At 45.5% G+C, this 13,534-nt stretch overlaps 1 pseudogene; it reads left to right on the top strand.

Moving 5' to 3' along the window:
- Window positions 1-5,971: 5,971 nt before the first annotated feature.
- LOC142787051 (5S ribosomal RNA) lies at window positions 5,972-6,090 on the top strand (annotated as a pseudogene).
- Window positions 6,091-13,534: the final 7,444 nt, after the last annotated feature.

The following is a 13,534-nucleotide window of genomic DNA, read 5'->3' as shown; positions in this document are numbered from 1 at the left end:
CGACTGCAAGCCACGCTGATGATGTGCTTGCGGCTGTTTCGCTTGCTTCACATATACCAAATTCGGTATTATTTTACGTGAATGGATGACGAAGCTTTGTGAAAAGTGCAAACATGATAATCATGAGATGCATATCATGTAACAACATGACTATATGCCACGCTCCTGATGTACTGACGGCCGTTTCTCTATCCTCACTTCTACCAAATTCGATATTAACAGACGTGAATGGACGACGAAGGTATGATACTGGTGCAAACATGTTAATCACAGCATGCTTTTCTTGTAACAACATGACTACGTGCCACACTAATGATGCGCTCGCGACCGTTTCACTAGCTTCACATATGCCAAATTCGGTATTACGTGACGCCGATGGATGACGAAGGTATGTGACTGGCGCTAACAGAATAATCATCAGATGCGTGTCATGTGAGAACATGACTACATGTCACTGTCAAGGCGTGAATACTTTCGACATGACGTGGTGCAGCTGCTCGCCGGCGTTCATTTCGTCGTGTCACGCCGGCGTTGCCCCACTAGGTGCCAGTCTTGCCATATACTCACAGGCGCGCACCGCGCCGCTTTGCTAGGACGCATGCGCGTTTCAGTGCGTCCGGCGTCCCTACTTCACGAAAAGAGGGAGACGCAGTGTAGTCTGGGTAACGCATCGACATAGAGTAATGTTACTTTATGGCATCGGCGCAAAATGTAGCATGTCGCGATTCGAGCCGGTTGCCATCAGGTTGCTCTGACGGACGCTGGTCGCACCTGGCGTCAGACTATTCACCTTTTCATAAACGCCTTTTCTCCCAGGGCGCCGCCATAGCCCTCCTTGGGCTGTGCAAATTGATGCGTCCCCTCGAAAATGCACTGACAACACTGCGCACTTAGCCTTTGTACTCCCGTGCACAGCCCATCATGGCAGTGTTTTTTTTTCCTTCCTGTGAAAAGGTGCATAAAGTGCTCGCGTTTCGCTAACGTAGCGTCACTGTGCCCAGCGTGTGCGCGCGTCAATTCTACGATGGAGTATATTGGGCCGTTCATGATGCGCTCGCGGCTGTTTTGCTGGCTTCATATATACCGAATTTGGTGTTACTTGATGTCAATTGATGATGAAATATTTAACTGGTGCAAACATGAGAATCCTGGCACGCGTGTCATGCAAGAACGTGACAACATACGATGCTCATAGTGTGCGTGCGGCTGTTTCGCTAGCTGCACATATAATAAATTTGGTGTCACGTGATGTGAATAGATGACGAAAGTAAACGACACATCCAAGCATGATAATCATGACACGGAAGTCATGTACGGCATCATTAACCTCCGCTTCGTAACGTTGTGCTGATTTTAAAGTGACAAGTAAACGTTTCTCATTCATGCTTTGCATATCATCGATTCCCACTGTACGTGGGATCTGCCATTTTTCCAAGCCGTAAAAGTGGTTCACGAAGTTGACGCGGTCCATTCAATCAGAACTGTAAAACTCTTCGAAGAAGTAGCCTACCTACCGCACTCGGTGTATGTAATGCATTTCAGAAACGTGACTTTATTCTGGCGATGGATCTGGTTCACACTCGTTCAGTCGGACTTTCAGAACCTTCTCAAGAGAATATGCCGGCTTTGAGGAAGAGAGAAAGCCTAGCACTCCTATAACCGTGGATGTACCTACAGACTTCTCCGCGGAAAGCCTTTCTGCGGACGACCGTTCCACTGCCAATCCAGCTGCGAAGCGCATTCAGATGGCGGACGAAACGCGCCAGAGAACAACAAAAAAAAAACATAGCGTCCCTGTCTAAGCGGCAGCCGCTGGCTTCGAATGTTTCAGCTCTTCGTCACGCATTGTGTGAGCTGTTAGTCCCAAACTTAGTATTGTGTTGGCTTTAGTTTTTTTTTTGTTCACAAGCTTTGCCGGTAACGTATTCATGACAATTTGCTACAGTTACTGAGCACCGCACTCGTTTTCTGAGATCTGTAGGCTTAGCGAATGCGTCGTTGGACAGAACATGAGCTCTGCGAACTGCCATAGTTTGAAGTATCTCAGCGTTTATAATATTGTGCTTTAATTACACCCTCACGCTGATCAAAAACTGCAAATCTGCAAGGCGTATCTTCAAAAAATTTTTGAAGTAGCTTATTTACAGGTAGCTTTGCCGATTATTTTCTGTTGTCATATTCAGGAAATGCAGAGCCCACCATATATCAGAATGTGAGAAAGTGCAGTATTCCCGCGAAACATGCTCAAATGCAGTCCGTTTTCTGTGTTTTTGCTGTTATGGACTTCAATGCCTCCACCTGTTGCTCTGCGTTGCAACTTTGTTTAGCCTGTCCGCTGCCTCCATGATTAGCTTCAGCAAGGCACCTTTCAGCATTGGTGCCTTGACAGAAAATATCTCGTAGGCTGCGTTCCGTGCTACGCCGGCCTACGTGCTGAGTAGCTAACATCAACTTGAACGTCGCGCAAGGCTGTTCTCTATTTCAGCCAAAGGATGTCGAACTGGAAGTCCTTCGGTCACTTGTACTCGCAAGTGTTTTGCATTTCGCGCGTGGAAGGTAGTTCTCTGGATGCTCTTCGCGATTTTAGCCGTGGCAAATTACCCAATTGAGTTTTGAAATCTCTGTGTAGGAAAAAGAAACAAATGAGGTGCGTGATTATTATAGGAAAGGGAAAAAAACCTGCAGTGCTGTAATGTCGGGAAAAAAGAAAGAGTAAAAAAAGAAGGGTAACAGTAAGTAAATAACCGAATTAATGAGTAAATGTTTAAATAAAAAGGTAAATAAAAAAACAGACAGAAAAAAGGATGCGTCAGGCACGCCCACTCCCGTCTTTACTTGCACCCGCTTTCATAAAAGGGCAAGATACACCTGAACTCTTTATAATTTGTTTGTTTGTTTGTTTGTTTATTATAACTATCAACTTAAGCTGGGCTTTTTACAGCAGTGGTAAACACATTCAATGAATAGCATGCACTCAGATGATGAAATTCGAGCGAAAAAAAATGTCTAAAAGGAATGAGCATAATACACGTTACAAAATATAGACATACAGCGAACACAGGAGGCATTAACACTCAAGACAAATTAAACACGGGCATGTACCCTTACATTCTGCGCATTGAAAACAAAAGTCAACAAAGGGAGAGGCAGTATACGTTGACATAGGGAAGACGGGAATGAAACAGTAATAAAATAAAGACGGTGGCGCATCTGTTTCTGAGGAAATAAGTGATTCTAAAGCTGAAAAAAGCGCTGTGATAGAGGAAGACACCGCGACCAAGTCCGGTAATTCATTCCATTCTTTAATTGCCCTCAGAGAAAAGCTGTATTTCAATGCGGTGTTTCGGGTGTCTGGTGACTGTATATATGCAGTGTGTTGTTTCTAGAGTGCAGATCTGGAGAAATTGCAAAGTAATCTAATTATTTATTTCAACCTGCTTACGCTCATGAGGAATAAGAATTTTAAATGGTCATACTTAGATCTAAGTGTTAAGAATTGAAGTTTTGCAACGTTGCAAAGTTAGGAAGCACAGTGCATGCGTTGATACTGTAATAAGGAAAAAGTAGATCGGCGTAAACACAGCAGCATCGTGTGAACAGCAAAGGCATGAGCTAGCGGACTGGGCTCGGAACTGTGTGTGATCAGCCAACAGCTCCAGTACGATAAATCACCTTTATATTTGGTGGAGCCGTGCGGGGTACTTTTTCCCATAGCCATCCAGGAACTCCGTTCTCGGAAACTAACATCTGCATTGCCGGACGCGGACCAACAGACGCTTCCTTCGCCACCCGTCGCTGCGCTGGAAGTGTTCTCCTGCGACAGCCTTTAATCTTCAGCGGAAACGATGAAAACGATCTTGCCTGGCTGTCAACTTACGAACGGGTGAGCGCTCTGAATAAGTGGAACGGCGCAGAGAATTTAACGAGGGTATCCTTCTACCTCACGGGTGCGGCCAGTCTGTGGTTCAGAAACCATGAGGGTGACGTCAAAACATGGTCATTCTTTAAGACTGCAGTCAGGGCAGTAGTTGATCAACCCACCGTCAGAAAACTCCGCGCCGAACAGCGTTTTCGCTCGCACGCACAGGCAAGGGTGAGACGTCCACCAGTTATATTGAAGACGTTGTCAATCTCTGCAAGCGCGGCAACGCTTACATGACGGAAATCGACGAAATAAAGCACGTCATGAAAGAGATTTATTGATTAATATGTGAAGTTTAACTTCCCAAAACCACCATATGATTATGAGAGACGCCGTAGTAGCGGACTCTGGAATTTCGACCACCTGGGGTTCTTTAACGTTCATGAAAGGAATCGATGACTATGCCTTTCAAATATTGCTGGCGAATAACCCGACCATGATTGCTGACGTTATTATCTTGCTCCAGAGCTTCGACGAATGGCGCAAGCAGCGAGCTCTGACAAGGCGAGTTCCACCACTCAATGCGGCGCCACTCTCCACTCTCACCAACGAACCCGAACGTGTGCCACTTTTTACAAAAATTAAGGCTTTCATCCGCTAAGAAGTTGCAAGAGAGCTCTCACTGGTGCCCTTCAGTCAAGAGCAGACATTAAATCTGCCGTGCTCTATTCGTGACGTCCTTCAAGGAGAGGTTGCTGAGGTGCTGCCTCGCTGCCCGCGAGCAATATCTCGTGGCTGCCCCACTTACATATACGGCGGTAGCTTCCATGCCCACCCGAGGAGGGCCAGTGTCACCTATCCAGCGCCCTGTAGGCCGTACTCCTCCTCGTCTTCCTATTTCCTGGTCTAACACTGCTGCCTTAAACCCATGGCGAACGCTCGACAATCGCCTCATATGCTTCGTCTATAGGTATCCCGGACCCGTCAACAGGCACTACCGCCGCCGAGTTCAGACCTTCGATGACAGCCAAAGAATGTACTACTTCTCACATGAATCCAACACGCCTTACGCTCCCTCCGCCGCACCGGAACTTCGCTACCACGTTGATCGTCGCCCTTGAATCGAACATCCTCACTCGCCATCCCCTCGTCACCGATCGCGGTCGCGGATGTGTTGACAACCACCTACCGATAAGGGAAACTAGACGACGCAGTTCCTGAGGCAAGAACTGCGCAATTTTTCGTTTGCCCAAGTCTTCGGTCTTTTCCTGGCAGTGTCATTGTCGTCCCCGTATAAAATGTTGCAACAGTTGCTCTTGTTGATACCAGTGCCGCTGTATCTGTGATCGATGCTGAATTTTGTCGCTGACTTCGTAAAGTCACGACACCTCTTTTTGGATTGTCGCTTCTAAAAGCAAGTGCTCAGCCCCTTCGACCGACCGCAGCGTGTACCGCACGTGTGACTATACAAGACATTGCGTACATGATCGAACTTATTGTGCTTTCGTCATGCTCCCACGACATAATCTTAGGGTGGTACTTCCTTTCACGCCACAACGCCATAATTGGCTGTCCTCGAATGAAGGTTGAATTCTCCTCCCTCGCTGACTTGACTACCATCGACGACCAATCTGCTGCTAAGCTTATCGTGTAGGAAGGTATCCTTACCCCACAATGCTCTTCGGCATTCATACAGGTGTCATGCAGTGCCATATCTGGCGGAATGGTGTTCTTCATGCTGCGTCAAAACTTCGTTACCGAATAGCCCTTTCGTTGCCTTTTGCTGTTTTTGCTTTGGCCGGAGGTTTTGGCGCATTGCCCGTTCACAACCTTCTTTCGACACCGCTGTCCTTGCTTCATTGCGAGTGCCTTGGTAAAGTCGAGGTGATCGATTCGGCACGATTTGTCTCCGTCCCCGATGAGGTATCTTCAAGAACCGTGTGTGAACTGGGTGCCGTCTCTATGTGTTATGCAGCGTCTACGAATGTATTCAGCCCATTCATCACCGAAGATTTGACGCTTTTGCAGCGGTCACAGCTCCTTACCGTGCTTCAGCACTTCCGCCCTTCATTCGACATTGCACAAGCATCACTAGGCCATGCATGCACAGCCATCGGCCATACCATGCTCAATGCGCCGGTTCTCATCCAATTACCGAAGCTAAGCAGCATTGCGCTCAGTCAGTACTTTGGAGGGAGACCACCTAGGAACACCGAGTGCTAATGGCACCTTCTTTTGCCCCGCCGCAGTGGTCTAGTGGCTAAGGTACTCGGCTACTGACACGCAGGTCACGGAATCAAATCCCAGCTGCGGCTGCAATTGTGATGGAGGCGGAAATGTTGTAGGTTCGTGTGCTCAGATTTGGGTGCACGTTAAGATAGCCCAGGTGGTCGAAATTTCCGGAGCCCTCCACTACGGCGTCTCTCATGATCATATTGTGGTTTTCGGACGTTATACCTCATATACCAATCAATCAATCTATCTATCTATCTATCTATCTATCTATCTATCTATCTATCTATCTATCTATCTATCTATCTATCTATCTATCCATCTATCTATCTATCGATTGTGCATGCACAGTTGAACACGACATCGACACTGGCTCTCACTCACCGCTGCGGTGACGGCAATATCGAGTGTCCTCTGCAGAATGTCGGGTTATTGCAGAGCACGTTGACGATATGCTCCGCCGAGGCGTCATCCGAACCTCGCAGAGCCCTCGGGCCTCGCCAGTGGTGCTCATCACAAAGAAAGATGGGTCTATCTGGTTCTGCGTCGATTTTCGGAGATTGAAGAAGGTCACGCTGAAGAATGTTTACCCACTACCACGCAGTGAATATGCTTTTGACTGTTTACAGGGTGCTTAAATTTTTTCCTCATTAGACTTGTGGTCGGGCTACTGGCAGGTGCCAATGGCCGAGACCGATCGCCCCAAAACCGCTTTTGTCAGACCTGACGGCTTGTATGAATTTACCGTCATGACCTTCGGACTGTGCAACTCGCCTGCTATGTTCGAAAGATTGATGGACAATGTTCTGCATGGTCTTGAATGGAACATCTGTCTATGTTACCTCGATGATGTCGTGGTGTCCACCCCTGACTTTCCAACACACTTGCACTGACTTCAGCACGTGCTTACATGCTAAATTAAATCTCAAGAAATGCCGATTCGCTGTACGCCAGCTTACAATTGTAAGACACATTGTGTCCATGGACGGCATTCTCTTGGATCTTAATGAACTGCGCGCCATTACTGAGTTTCCTAAACCCGCTACCATCAAATAACTTCGCAGTTTCATTTGCCAATGTTCTTATTTCAGGCAATTTGTTTGATACGTCACACCGATTATATCTCTTCTGACGCAACTCATTGGTGGCACTCACGATATGTCGTCGTGGTCCTCAGCCTGCGTCGAGGCTTCCACAGCATTGCGAAGTCTCCTTAGGACGCCACCCATTATTCGCCACTTTGACCCCCAAGCTCCCACTGAGATCCACACCGACGCCAGTGCGGTAGGCCTGGGTGCTGTGCTCGTACAGTGTCAACCTGGCCACACAGAATACGTCATGGTGTACATGAGTCGCACACTCACTAAGGCCGAAAGCAACTACAGCGTCACAAAAAAGAAGTATTGGGCCGTTGTGTGGGTGCTTGGCAAGTTTCGCTCATATTTATATGGTCGTTCGTTTGACGTCGTCACCGACCACCATGCGCTGTGTTGGCTTTCGACGTTGAAGGACCCATCTGGCCGTCTTGCTCGTTGAGCCTTGAAGACTCAAGAGTACGACATACGCGTTGTTTATTGTTCAGAGCGTAAACATTTCGACGCTGACGCACTTTACCACTTACTTCTTTCCCTGAAACCTACAGATGACCCTTCGTGTAAGTACACGTAGTGTTCTCTTGACATTGATAACATTGCTGTAGAACAACGCAACCACCCCTGGACGCATCTCTCCTTGACCTTCTTTCAGATACTTCTAAAATCCCACCATCGCGAACGCTCCGGCGCCAACTTTCCCATTTTGCGATACGTGACAAGCTGCTCTACCGTCGCAACTATGCTCCAGGCGGACGTGCATGGTTGTTTGTCATACCGGGAACCTTCAGGTCAGAGAGCTGCTCCTCCTTCCATACTGACCCACAGCCTGACCATGCAAGAACTTTCAAGACGTATGAAAAAATTTGGCACCGATACTACTGCCGCGGTATGTGTACCTTCGTAACTTCGTTCGCTCTTGCCGTGAATGCTAGCGCCGCAAGTCTCCCAGCACATCTCAGCCGGAGAAGTACAACTGTAGCCATGCCCTTCCCGACCCTTTTATCGTGTCGGTAATAATATTTATGGGTCCTTCCTTTCACTCCTGCCGGAAACCGGTGGATAATAGTAGCAGTCCAGCACTTGACTCGCTGTGCCGAGACCGCTGCTCTCTAGACTGCTACAGCACAAGAGGTCGTTACTTTCATACTTTACTGCCTAGTACTGTGTTACAGAGGTCCTCAAGAATTGCTTAGTGACCGCGGCCGCGCCTTCTTACCTGAGGTAATCGAAAAATTGCTTGCAGACTGCGCTTTTGTTCATCGCACATGGACTGCTTACAATACGCAGACCAATGGCACTACAGAGCGCTTTAATCGAACTCTTGGTCACATGCTTGCTATATGTCACACCTGATGACTCCGAATCGGAACCTGGCTCTTTCGTTCATAACCTACGAATATAATACCACGACGAAAGCCACAACTGGGTTTTCCCCCTTTTACCTCCTTTATGGCCGTCACCCTACCAACACGATTGACACCATTATGTTCTATCGGCCAGATGCCTCCGAGTGTCCACCTATATTGCACGCCAGCAGACACGCTGAAGAATGTCGTGAGCTGGCTTGCCGCTTTACTTAAGATGACCAGAACCGCTAGAAAGCCATTCACGATGTCCACAACTCGACTCCTGTTTTTTCTGCCCGGTGACCCCGTGTGGCTGTTAGTGCCGCATCGCACACCAGGACTTAATTCTAAACTTCTTCCATAGTACGACGAGTCTTACCGCATCTCCAAAAAAACTTTCCCGGTCAACAACCTCACTGAGCCGCTCACAACACCTTCTGAGACGCGACGTCGTAACCACGATGTCGCTCATGTTCAAAGGCTCAAGCCGTATTGCGGTTCCACAAGACATGAAGATGCCTAAGTTGCCAGGATGGCTCCTTTTTATATGGGGGCCAAGTGTATTGCAGAAGAATTAGACTGGCGCAAAGACAACAGCATCGTGTGTGCTGCAGAGGCACGAGCTAGCAGACTGGGCTCGGAGCTGTATGCGATCAGCCAATGACTCCAGTATAATAAATGACCTTTATACTGTTATTGAACATAAACCTGGCAGCCATTCTTTGAACTTTCTGCAGTTTGTATAGGTTAGTGGCGGTGTGAGGGTTGAATACAATATTAAAATATTCAATTATTGGTCGTACTAGCATTTTGTATTTTCTTTGCGTGTTGCGTCATGTAGCCTTCATCTCAGAACCTACAGTTTTATTAAATTTTCTACAGATGGCGTATATTTAAGTATTCCACCTCCAGTCTAGAGTGGATATTACCCCTGAATATTTATATTCTGTTGCCCTTTTAAGATTGTGGGGACCAGTATTTCATTTATATCTGAGAGGTACCTTTTGTCTTGTTATGTTTATGCAAAATGACTTTACGGTGTTTACAAGCATCCGCCATTCATTGCACCAAAGTAAAATTTTGTTTAAGTTGTTCAGGTCCATCTGGTTCCTCAGAGACGTGACTTTGTTAGATAACGCAGTCATCTGTAAACAATTTTACTGAAACAGACAAGTCTGAGGGCTGGTCATTTACAAAAATAAAAAAATAGAAGAGACCCCGGAGCAGTTCCTTGAAGCACGCCGGATCAAATAAGCCTGGACATTCATTTAATTTTATTTATTTCTACGTACTGTTACGAGAATGGAGGTATAAAATGAGCCATTGAGTAATATTTCAATTTCTTATTTATTTAATTATTTATTTATTTATTTATTTATTTATTTATTTATTTATTTATTTATTTATTCAACGATACTGCAGGCCAATATGCTGGCTCATGCAGGAGGGGCAAATACAAAATACAATAACAAGGCATTCACAAAAAGACTAACAATACAAGAAGAAAAACATACAGTGCAAGACGCTTGCTTCGCAAAACAATTTACGCAAGTGTTAGCAATGAAAAAAAATCTTAAGACAGTAAGAGAGCTCTACACAGAGAATGGGAGTCACGACACAATTGTAAAAAATGTTTAACAGCGATCATATTTATACTAAACATTAAGAGAAGTCGTTTTTCAATTCTTTTGTAAAGTTTTCCGATTGTATGACGTTAACAGGTAAAGTGTTCCATTTTTTTATGGTGGGCGGAAAAAAACTGTTCATGTGAGATTTGGTTTTGGTGAATATAGGCGTGAGAGAAAAGCTGTGTCTGTGTCAAGTCAACCGTGTGTTCAGGGGTACTAAAAAGTGAGGCTTCTGAAGGCCAATTTTCCCTTTTATTATGTTGTGCAGGAACTGTAGGCGACTAAGTTTACGGCGATGTTCTAGTGAACTCATTTTATTGGTAAGCATTTGAAGTGAAGGGGAATGTTCTCTTTTGTATTTTCCGAAAATAAATCTAACAGCCTTCCTCTGCACACGCTCCAAATTTATTTCATTTATTTTATTAGGAGTTTGCGATGCAAGACCTTATCAAAGGCCTTGGCAAAATCTAAGAATATTGGATCAATCTGTTACCTTCGATTATTTGCCTGCACAAAATCGTGCACTGTAACGACAAGCTGCATTACTGTAGATAATCCCTTCGAAAGCCCTGTTGCACTGGTGATAATAAATTGTGAGTGTCTAAATAATTGGACAGATGCTCGCACTTTATATCCTGAAGCAGTATTAGGCAAGTACCCGCAAGAGAAATGGGCCTGTTGTTACCCACGTCGGAAGTGTCTCCACTCTTAAGAACTGGTATTATTCTAGCTTCTTCCCACGCTATAGGAAATGAGGCCATAATAATTGAAGTTTGAATTATTAGAGTACAATACTTTGCAAACCATTGAGCATATCTATACAAAAACTCATTCGGAATACGGTCTGGACCAGGCAATCTCTTAATGTCAATATGTAGACGATTTTGTAACACTCCTTCGTTGACTAACGGGTTAGATGCTACAAACATTCGAGAAAACAACACAAAACGACAACTTTCTTTCAAACGCCGTACAGAACAAAATCATGGAAGCAAGCAGATCAAGAAATTCCCGGCTTCAGCTCACGACTTCGTTGATGCTGGTCCTGTATTTAGGCAATTCACATTTTGACATGCTGATTCCGTCATATAATTGAAATACTTCAATATCATAAGTAGAATGACGTCAACTCCAGAGTGACACGGGAATTTTAAAACTGTTTCACTGAACCTTTTTCAATACGTTAGCATGCACGCTGACTGTCATAGCATTACAATAGCTAGTACTATGAGCAGGCAGCTGTACATAAAATTTTCCGTCCATGCTGTTGCTGACCATGTTACAGAGTTAAGTTTATAAGTGTGTACAAAATATTTATAATATTACTGAAAAAACTTACTGTTGATATTTCCATCTGTAACGTCTTGTAAAGTTTGTATGGTCATTGGTTGCTTCATTCACTAGATCTGCTGTACACGTCTTTGATGTCGTTACAGTCGTATTTACAGTCTATAATATGTTATTATTGGAGTAAAGCTGCAATAAAGTAATTGATCTTTCTTTATTAGCCAAAATTGTTTAGCACCTGAAAGCGAAATGCGCAGCATACGGGGGGGTACAGAAAAGTAACCAAACCGGTGCTGCCTTGGGCTCAACTACTTTAGTGCGCAGTTATTCCGCCAGACAAGCGTGCTGGTATATATTCGACTGCCTAGCATCTGTTAGATTCTTCCGGGCTTCTCTTTGGGAATCGGATTAGTTTTTCGAGAAAGGTGTTTTGTTATCTTGAGTTGTTTCTTTTAACGAAAGTGTTTTATGTCAGAAGTGACGGCTCCACTCACTGCTCCGCTGACGTACTTGCGTCACAGGAGTGACTTTCTAAAACTATATACTAAAAGATTCCAAAGAAGAAAACAAGCAGGCAAGAATTCATCGCGCGGAATCAAACCACCAACTTCTCGATCCTTAGCGCAAAGCACTAACTACGCCACGGAGCGTACGTTGCGAGGTATGCTAACGGCAAGCAATTTACACAACGTCACGGTGTGTAGTGCTCAGAACGTTGGAACTCTTGCGCATTTTCGTGATCAGTCGCGTGATGGCGCACAAGCTCGTGTTGGGCGTCTTCTAAAGGTCATCGCCACGTCGAAGAGCTGCCTCCACGAAACATGGTCTCTCCGGCGCACGCGCTTATCAGACTAGCATTTCGGCAGAGCACGAAAGCCACTTCTCGCGCTGCCGTCGACACTTTTGCGAAAGGAACGTGCTGCTGACATATGACGCCGGCAAAATTGTGACAGTTCGCGCTTCTCTTCTCGTTTCGTGCGTCTTTCTTTCTGTTTGAATGTCGCGCTTTAAGTGTCGAGCTGTGACCGTTATTATTCCGCCTAGTCATGTGTATGGTAATTTCGTGCGTGCTTTCCGCTTGAAGTGTGCCCTGCAAGTTTCGAGCTGCTTGCAGTTTTTAACGTGACATTGCAATTTGTTGTTGTTGCTGTAGCAATGCGTAATAAGTGCTCAACTACTTCTGTAAAGACGCGTCTCGCTTTCGCGTTACACCACATTCGCGTTATACCGCTATGCGCCACGTTTTTTTTTTGTGATGGCCAATTGGAGTAAAAAAACGTTCGGCAGTGAAACTTTTTCCCGTGCTAGCTATTGCGAAATTTAACGATGTTGCGAAAAAAAACATAAACGATATGTGATTTCTCTTAAAAAATGTTCTCATTCCGAATGTTCGTTACCTTCTCGCGTAATGCATATCCAAAAAAGTTGCCGTTTTTCTTTGGAACCAACTACGGATCACTGAAGGGTTGTTTAGGTTATTTGGTAATGCGTGGAGGTCGATCAGAAAATTTTAACAGGTGATTTTGGGATTCGAGGAGTCATTTAAAAATTTCTGCTTCAAATTTAAAAAAAACGAGCATACAGCTGGTCAAACAAACAAAAGCTGCGCCTCAGAAAAATAGTACCAAAGCTTTCCAGGCTTCACCCCGATATTTTTTTCTCATGACTAGTCATCATAGTGCTCTTCTTACCACCACGTAGCCAACTTCGACTGCAGCAGGACCTGTTAAAGTTGCTTTTCATTCCATTTACCTCACCGACAGCCCGCATAAAACAGCCAATTAAAAAACCATTGGAATTCACCCAGTGACGTTGAACTCGGGAGGTGTAGGTACCTTGCCAACCTAGCGGCAGAATCGTGTACTAAAGTAGCTCCGCCCAACGCAGTTCCCGTCCGGGTACTTTTCTTACCCGCTCGCATGTGTATGCTAAAGAACCCCAAAAACGGTCTGCCAACGAGGGAACATTTATGTTTCATGTCCGCGCTCGGTTTGCACACTCTGTGCGCAGACAGAGCGCGTACACGAACGTTAACATCAGCTGCCATGTCACCACTGAGCGTTGCAGCAGTGAGCCTTTTGCTGC

This window comes from Rhipicephalus microplus, unplaced genomic scaffold, assembly GCF_043290135.1.
Source record: "Rhipicephalus microplus isolate Deutch F79 unplaced genomic scaffold, USDA_Rmic scaffold_42, whole genome shotgun sequence".
In the NCBI taxonomy this organism is placed as follows: Eukaryota; Metazoa; Arthropoda; class Arachnida; order Ixodida; family Ixodidae; genus Rhipicephalus; species Rhipicephalus microplus.
This window is presented reverse-complemented; position numbering and strand designations above follow the sequence as displayed.